Genomic DNA, 9790 nt, shown 5'->3' with positions numbered 1-9790 from the left:
AGAGCTGGCTCTGATAGGATACAGATAAATATGTCCCTGTTGTACAGATGGGTGAACTGATAGACAGTACATGAGTTGACTACAGATATACAGTCAGACGGGGGGCAGGAACAGGGAGCTTCAAATTTGCTCTGTGCTACTGTAACCGCCAGATCACGTTCCCACCTCCAGGGGTGAAGCGTTCTGCTTATCACACTCATTCTGGCTCTGCTGCGCCCTGCCAGGGTTTCACATTTCACACACGCCTGCTGCAAAAACTGCTTTCTGCCTTTATTTATATTGGCAAAAATAAAAGTCTATTTCATTCCCATGAAATCCCTTTCTAAACATTGTTAACATGTTGCTTATTTCTACTTCCTTCCAGTTTGCGTTCCCATAGGGTGTCTAAGCCTTGATGATACAAAGATGTGACAGATATTTCTAAATAGGTTAGAAAGATTTCATTAAGACAACGGTTTGAATATGATCTAGAGAGGAGCCTTGGGTTTAACTTGGCCTGTGTAGTACATGCATATTGTTCACTGCCCACATGAGATTTCTCAGAGACCTTAGAGCATGATAGCTGAGAAACGCCACCTCCTCCAAATCCATGCTGAGCATGACCTCAGAATGCCTGAGAAGTGCTTTGAGTGCTGTGATTTGCAAGTCTCTCTTGGATGCAACAAACACAAGTATTTGTTAGTAGTTACCATATCTCTTTCAGGACAGAGCTAGGGATAAAAGGAGTTGGGTGTGTTTTTATACAGAAAGGCCCTTTTTCCAGAACTGGAAGAAAGGCACATGGCCCAAGTGCTGGCCGTGCCTAAGGGAAGATCCCAACTCGCCCACACCATTCATGCGTGGGCAGAGTTTCCCCTCCATGGCTGAGATGAAGAATGTAGTGAGAGTCCTATGTATCGGATAGGTGGGTCCTGTTGCTCTGGATGAGCTACAGCTGCGGGGTCCTTGGTTGGGCAGCAGCTGTAGCTCATGAAGGCTACTGGGATAAAAGGGGTTGGGTCGAGAGCCCAGAAGGAGCCCCTGTGAAGCCATGAGGAACTGCACAGCAGAGAGGAGCTGCATGGTAGAAAACCAGCTAGAAGGTATGGACTTTAAGAATATCATAACAAGAGTATGGGACTTGAGAAATATGAAATACAATACAATAGAAGAGCACATCGGGAAGCCAAGGGGAAAGCAGTGTGTGGGCTGCCTGCCTCTCAGGAGTGGTGTCAGGAGAGCTGTGCCAGGGGATGCCGGGGATGGCGCTTCTCTGGGCAGAGGAGCTGGGAGCAGGGCAGTGATGGCGTGACCACTCTGGTGGAGCTGGCAGAGGGGCAGCAGCAGGGACAGCAGCAGCCTCAGTGGCTCACCGCCATCCCCAAAGGGGCTGGGCACCCTGGCCACGTGTTTCAGTTATTCTGTCTTTGCTGCTCATTAGAAAAAGTGAGCAAGTTAGTGTATGTTACAGTCACATCCTCTTTTTGTCATACAAACACAACCAGATCAAATTATGCAAGTACACAGCTGCTGCATGCAAGAGGAGAATGAGACTCCAAACACAGGTCATATGATGTGAAAACAATTGCTGTACTGAGAGCTCTTTATTTTTGGGATTAATTTTTGTTGGCTATTTGCCAAATTTCTCTGTGCAAGACATTTATATATTTTTGATGTAAACTCTGGACACCTAATAAATAAAAACCATGTTAAAAAGAAAAAGGGGGGAATGTGTTTTTACCTAAGAAGAAGCAAAACTGTAACTGATCTAAGTGTATGGATCAGACGAAAATGCAGGAAAGGGACAATAAACTATGAAGGTCCCCTCGTGGCTGGAATTAAAATTGCTTTTCCAAGTCACGCCTGCGCAAAGTATCTCCCACTATTCAGCTACCTCGCACACTAAACTGGAGAGAGGGAGACAGCACACCTCAGGCACAGTCAAATGCCAATGTCCCCTTGGAAAAATGGGTGCTACTGTCTGAGATCATGAGGTGATAGCTATGGCAGTGAGGAAGGACACAAAGGAAAAGGCCACAGGGGAGGAAGGACAGTGCACAGCACCCCTGCTACCAAAATGTCTGCTGGTGTTTAGGGCATAGGGTCACTCTATAAGAAAGGGTAGGGAAATACTCTGGAATGAAAGACCTACACAGAAGGTGGACATCACCAGAGAGAAAAAAATCTGGAAGAAAAACCATTTTTCTCCCACATCTGCACCATCTCATGCTGCAGGCAGTTGCTATTCTTTGTCATGAAAGTGGAAGAGAAATGCCTTTTCTTGTCACTTCCCTCTCACTACTTTATCCCTCACATTCTTACTGCTGCCCTGAGGGCCAACATATCCAGGGAATGAAATAAAATGGGGGAGGAGAAAGGGCCCTAGGTATAGTATTGCATGTCAGGAAACATGTGCTGAAAGGAGCAAGCAGGCAGCAGCATCACTGGCTGCAGGTTGTTGGTTTGGCCTGTGGATTGTGCGCTCCCTCCTCAAATTTCCTGTAGCTCCACAGAAGAGCATCTGAGATACTCTCACAGTTTCTGCTAAAGTTTTCCCTGTTCTTGCCTTAAATAAAGGATTTATCTTCCACAACTGGCATTTTAGCAGAAAATCCACACAAAAATTTTGTAATTAAGCATAGTTGTTATTTTTGACTAGCCATTTGTAACCCCTCAGAACACTGGGACATATTTGCCTGTATTTATGTTGACACATCAAATTTTGTGGACTTACTCCTGGTTTATAATCGTGTAAAGAAGAGGGGGATTGTGTCTCATTGTGAATACAGACAGACTAGTTTCAACAAGTTTAATTTCACCTGTTAATCTTTCAAACTGTGGATGTGCTTAAAGAACAAATCATGGTTCTATTGTTAAAAGACATCTTCAGCAAAAGACTATTCCACTTCTGAGACATTTAAAGGAATAAACTATTGTGGTGGTTTGCCCCTGGCTGGATGCCAGGTGCCCATCAAAACCACTCTATCACCCTCCTCCTCAACTATACAGGGAAGAGAAGATATAATGAAAAGTCATGGGCTGAGGTAAGGCTTAGGAGAGATCACTCACTGATTACTATCACAAGCAAAACAGACTCAACTTGGAGAAATTAATTGAATTTATTATTAATCAACATTGGACTAAGACAATGAGAAGTAAAACAAAACTTAAAAATCACCTTTCCCCATCCCTTCCTTCTTCCTTGGCTTTATTTTATTCTCAGTTCTCTACCTTCTCCCCCTCAGAGATGCAGGGAGACAGGAATGGGGACTATGGTCAGTTCATCATGTGGTTCCTGCTGCTGTTTCCTCCTTAGGGGAAAGATGCTTCTCCTGCTCCAGTGTGAGGTCTCACCCACAGGAGAGACTTCTTCAACATGAGTCCTTCCCACAAACCACAGTTCTTCACAAACTGCTCCAGTGTGGGTCCCTTTCCAGGAGTTGCAGTCCTTCAAGAGCAGTGTCCAGCCTGGATGTGCCGCAGGGCCGCAGGTCCAGCCAGCAAACCCGCTCCAGCACGGGCTCCTCACTCCCTGGGTGCTCCAGTTCTGCCAGGAGCCCGTCTCAGCCTGGGCTTCCAGCAGGGCACAGCCTCCTTTGGGCATCCACCTGCTCCAGCCTGGGATCCTCTGGGGCTGCAGGAGGATCTCTGCACCCGCTCCATGGGCTGCAGGGACACAGCTGCCCCGCCAAAGTCTGCACCACGGACAGCAGGGGAATCTGAGCTTTGGTTCCTGGAGCACCTCCTGCCCCTCCTTCTGCACTGACCCTGGTGCCTGTGCAGTTCTTTCTCTCACATATCCTCACTTCTCTCTCCTCTGTCTGCAAGTACTTTTGCACAATAACATTTTTTTCCTTCTCAAATGTTATCCCAGAAGCACTTCTACCATCACTGCCTGGCCCAGCCTCAGCCAGCAGCAGATCTGTCTTGGCGCTGGCTGGCATTGGCTCTGTCAGACACAGGGAAAGCTTCTGGCAGCTCCTCAAAGAAGGCACTCCTGTAGCCCCCATATATGCAATCTAAATAAAATTATAAAAACCTCAGTAGATTATGGGGATAAAAAAGCTCAAAAAAACTGAAAGTCTAAAAAAACTAGATTTTAATGAAGATTTAAGCTAAATATAATGTTTTCCACAGAAACCAAGACTACTATTATTTTTTACAGCAATCTGGCATAGCAGCTGCATTGAAATAGTCTTTTTAATGGTGTTACTACTCAAATGTGGCCAAAAATTATATCTCAACAGTCACGGGCTTTTATTTCCCTTTGCATGAGGGATATCTCTGGAAAACCCATTAAACTTCTTACTGGGCAATTGACTGCCTGGATGCTGGAGGTAGGGGAGCTAAGTACACACTAACGTTTCTTTGTCCACAGTTTGCTTTGCCAGTTCATTTGACAGTGCTGCATTAAGAATCAAACATATCCTGAAAGGTCATAGACACACCCTAGTGAGATGAATGATGCCACATGAGTGTATATTTAAGAAAAAAAATCTAAGCAGGAGTAACTACTAAGCAACAAGCAAACAGCTTTGTTTTAATGTAAGGGTCTGGTTTGTGCTTGTGCAAAAGAACTCCAAATGGTTTGTAGAGGGTTTTTAGGAATAAAGGTGCTCTGTGGCATGACCATAACTCCAAATCAGTGCAAATATGTCTCTTACAAAGACCATTTTTTCCTCTGTATTCCCAGCATTTGTTGGCACACACATTTGCCCAGCTTTGTGGACTAGATCACAGTATGACATAGAACTTGACAGAGATTTTTATTCGCAAGACTTGATAGTTTGTCTCTGGAATCAACTCAAATATAGAGTAAAAACAGTAATGCGAGAGAGAATAAAAAGTAAAATAATTCAAAAAAAATACCAAGAAAAATTTTTCTCTGGGGTTTTTGACATTTCTGCTTCACAGACTCAAATATTGTGTGCTTTATGTTTATTTGCCTGGGAGAAGTACTTTCTTCACTTGAGGTCATAGGAACCAATTTTGCACTAATATAAGTATGTCCATGTTGTCACCGTCTTCAAGGAGTTTTTCACTACAGGTATTGGAATTTTTTCAGGCGGAGAGTGTTGCAAAGGAGTGCATTCCGTAACGACTTCCTCCAGTCGATCATCAAGGTGTCAGGGAAAAGAGTGGCCTATGAAACTCCCCAAAAGCAGAGGAGAGGGGGGTACAGGCATTGGCGGGTGCGCGGGGGCCGTGCCGGGCCCGTTCAGCACCGCGGACAGCTCCGGGCCGCGCCAGGCGCTGTGCCTGGGACACGGCAGGGCCATTGGTGCCACGGCAGAGTTCACACCGGCACAAAACCTAATGCTTGTACTCAGTTATGGCTCTAGTTCTGTCTTCAAAACAGAGAACCCATATTTTGTCATCATTTTGAAATCCACAACACTACTGTTGCTAGTAATGCCTTTACAAAATGTCTGATAAGGTTCTTAAATGGTGTCCTGGTTTGGGCTGGAATAGAGTTCATTTTCTTCCTAGTAACTGGTAGAGTGCTGAGTTTTGGATTCAGTACGAGAACAATGCTGACAGCCCTCTGTTGTTTTGGCTGTGCTCACCCTAAGCCAAGGGTGTCTCAGTGTCCAGGCTCTCCAGTGAGGAGGTGAACAAAGCCAGGACAGCTGACCTGAACCTGCCAAAGGGACACTCCATCCCTCAGAACATCACAGCCCGTATATAAACTGCGGGGAGCTGGCCAGGAGGTGTCTTTGTCTCTGCTGCTTCCACCATTGCTAAGAGCACACAGAGTTCTCTTCAGTAACTAAACTGGGATTGTAGATCATTAGATTGGATTCCCATCTGTTTCTCTTTCCATGTGAGCAGATTGCTAGAAAAAAAAGACACTGAAAACAAGACAAATAAACCAACCATTCTTCCTTGTAAGGAGCTGCATAACCATGAGTCAGGGGTAGCCAATATTTCACCAAATTCTTCAAATTCCTCAGAAAGAGTAAGTGGCACAGCAACCAAGCATTCCTCCAGCCTCCTGAACTCTAGGTGTTTTCCACTGTTTTGTCCTTTCCATGGGACAAGTAGCACAATTTGTCAACAGTGATAAACAAAGTAGCCCTGCAAAAGTACCAGGGGAAAAATATTCCACGCTTTTTTTGGCATAAAAGATATTAACGTAGCATTTAACATTAAGGGAAAAAAAGCAGCAAAATGAAGAAGAATTGTCAGAGGTGTTTTATTCATGCATCCAATGTATCATTGCCTCAGGTAAGTGCAATTTTGCAAGGCTGCCCGATGACTAGACAGGAAGCAAAGAGAAACACACATCCTCTGCAAAAATGCTTCCCTAATGGGGTTATTATCAGGCTGAAGAAACAACTTTTGGGTTTTCCTTTACGAAGCTGCTAAGTGTGGCTATTAGTTAGTTATCATATTTACTAACTGCTAGCAAATATTTTTGTAGTGGGTTTTTTTCTGTATATCACTTGTAGTAATAATTAATCCTATTTTTCTTATAATGTTATCAAGGTTCTTGCCAAAGAGCTTAAAAAATTTGCCTCTGAGAGTATAAGCACCTTCAGAAAGTGAAAGATTGGGCTGAGATGATACAGGGACATTGATTGCAGTTTGCTGGATTTCATTTTCATTCTAGAAATTGCATTTCTCTCATAGGCAGCTGTCTGTAATTGTCATGAAAACACTTTCACTTTGATGCAAATGTATATGGATTCCTGGAAAAGAATGTTATTTCAGCTTTCATCATGTTCAGCAGAACTTTGGCTGAAATTAATAATGGAGGTATTAAGTTGCACTTTATACAGAAAATGCATAATGACAGGTTACATATTCATCTATCTATATACATACCTGTTTTTCAGGTTGTCAAATGAGGATAAAATTAATAAAGAGGTATTCAGAGAGACTGAATGGACAAATGTCTTCATGAAAAAGTTTTGGATTTGAATCACAGCACACAAAAGCAAATGCCTTTCCAAATATAATTAAGTGAATATTAACTGTCATCATAAATAATTTTATATAAAATGGAACCCTAAAGTTCAGTTAGAGCTTAGTTATAAATGAAATCCATAATGCCGTATTACAGGCCAGAATTTTTACAAATTTTTACAAAGGTAGGCTCTCACCATAGAATAAGATAAGAAGTTCTTGCTGGGACAGCACAGTGTAACTTCCAGTGTCAGCAGCCGGTCAGTCCTCACCAGTGGGCAAGTTAGGTAGGAAAGCTTGTGGTGAACCTGTGAAAAAACTACTGGGACAAGAAAGCTTGACTAGTGGTCAAGTTGAAACAGAATTCTTGTCCAAGGAAAGAGGAAGATAATCAGAGGGAGAAGGGGAGAGAAGAGGGAGAGAAAGAACAGGCATGAGAGCCTTGACATAGAAGGCTTCAGGGAAAAAAACAGCAGCATTGAAACACAGCATCCATCAAGGAGCTCTGCCCGGGAGAGCCTCCCTTGCCGAGCCCCCGGCGCCACCAGATGGCCCCGTAAGGACGCGGATGATATTGGGCGCTTGCTCCACAGACTTCGGGCCTGGGTTTCAGCGCCTAAATTCCAAGGATCCTAGCTGTCAACGGGGAAAAAAACGAAACAGAAATAAACCCCAACGTCCAAAGGTGTGGCCTTATGAGGCTGGAGAGAGAGTTTGAACAGTCCAGGTTCAAGAGCTTGGATTAGAATACACATCTCAAGTCCTGGGATGTTTTCCATGGAGTATCGTGGTTCAATTTTTAAATTACAAGAAGTGATTTGTTCCTACGAGGGTTGGCATTGAATTAACACTGAACTGAGAGTATAAATGGGAACTTAATAACATGTGATGTACCTGGGTTCATACATTCAATCTATGTGGCATCTGTAAAGTCACAGGTTTGCATCCAGCTCTGGGTACTCCAGGAGAGCCGGAAAACACCTGAGCTGTAGAGAATTAAAAGCAGAGCAGCACAGATGAACAGAAATGAAACATTGCCAGCATGCAATGCCTGAAATATTGGCTTGCTAAGCTGTTTGACAAAAGGAATAAACTATTGTGGTGGTTTGGCTTTGTTGGCCAGTTACAGGCAGCAGCTGGCACGGTGGGCAGGGTCCTGAATTAAAGTTCCTAGCCAGAAGTTATCATTAGGACAATAATCTGCTTATATTAATTTGTTTGCTTTTCCCTGTGTTTGTTTCTTGCCTGTGCTGCCTTTCTGAGATAGACTGGACCTAAAATCAATTGTTTAATGTCAGGTGTCAGGTGGATTCTCTCTTAAATTTGTCACTCTACTTTTCCATGCTTATTTCAGGCTAAAACCTCAAGGGGCTCTTTTGCCATGCAGACATCCCTAAGGACCAATCTGAACAGATCTCTGAGGGTAAACAAAACTTAACCCTGAAGAGAATTATGGCCCCTCATTAGAGAAAGTTTCCTGGAACTTTTCTTTTATGATTAACAGAGGTCTCTGAAACCTGATGTAAATCCCCAAAAGAGCTTTCTTCCTTAACCACTAAACCTATCTGAATAGAAGACAAGCTTATTTTTAAGGGGGTGGAATGCCTTCAAAACATCCTTCACTTTATATTTACATCTCAGCTTGTAGTAGCTAATATCTCACTGGTAGAGCAGGTGCTTAAAGAACTTTCTGACATAAAAAGCCTTCTGAAAATAGTTGTAATAATGCAAATTCACCTGACAACAACCTGTGCCTGAGTACATTAGCATTTGTAGCACCTGTTTGGAGGCTCCCAGCTGTGGGAACTCAGCAGGAGTCCATACATGCAGCTCAGGGGAATGCTGAAGAAGAGATCTGGGAAAAAATAGAGGATAACACAATCAAGTGAGGTAAGAGTCAGGATATAGTCATAGATTTGTACATAAAGACCTTTCCCCCTAGTTCTGCTACAGAATAGAAAATGGAGTATGCCTACCTGGATTGGGTAGAGTTGAGCAGAACTCATGCTAAGTTCTGCTCTGAGCCCCACTTGTGGCTGGATTGTTGCTCCTTTGATGGCACTCCACAAATGCTGCATAAACTTGTTAACAATGGCTTTGCAGGGTTATGGGGAATGGGACTTTTTGAGAAAACCTTTTCATCTTGCTAAGCTTTGGTACATCTCCAAAAGAAGCCATAATCAGGGTCCTGAAGATGTAAAAGAAGTGTTTTTCTAGTGGTGAGAAAAGGTGAGGTGTACATGGGTAGTGGTGAAATAGTGTGGAGCCATTTCCTTTTCACAGACCTGATGCTGTTATGCATCACTCATTTTTGCTCTGCTGATTCATTTGGAATATCAGCCTCAGTATACTGACTGAGATCTATGATTACTTGAGCTTTTTCTATAAAAATAGTTCTTACTAGAAGCATCATTGCAACTGCCCCCCTGTGTACATTTGATACCTGTTCAGAACTTGCAAGAGGAAGTTCCTGAAATTTCGGGCATTTCTATCAGGTAAACTCTCTGTCTGTTTTGATTTTATTTAGTTTACATTGATTTATGCATGTCACCCAATTCAATTACTTTTTGTTTTATACTAAAGCATGTCCTAAATTATAATTCTGGAAGGGAGGTAAGAACTGCTGTGACAGAGAGAAATCATCTCAGGCCAAAGGTAGGGTCATGGAGTGTTGGTGCCTTTTTAATTTTCCTGTTTCATTTTCTTTTTCTACTTGTATGACAGACAAGCCAAAAACCCCTGGCTATCATCAAGCTAAAAGCTTTTGACTTATTAACACTCTAAACACAGAAATGGAATCACCTTTAGCTGTGAGCAGTGAGTTCTGCAGTTTATCTGATGTGCAATGACTTGCATGGGTGCTGTTTCCTCTGCTTCCCATTAGTCAAAGACACTTCTGTGG

This window comes from Melospiza melodia, chromosome 6 (assembly GCF_035770615.1).
Source record: "Melospiza melodia melodia isolate bMelMel2 chromosome 6, bMelMel2.pri, whole genome shotgun sequence".
NCBI lineage: Eukaryota > Metazoa > Chordata > Aves > Passeriformes > Passerellidae > Melospiza > Melospiza melodia.
Note: the sequence above shows the minus strand (reverse complement) of the source record.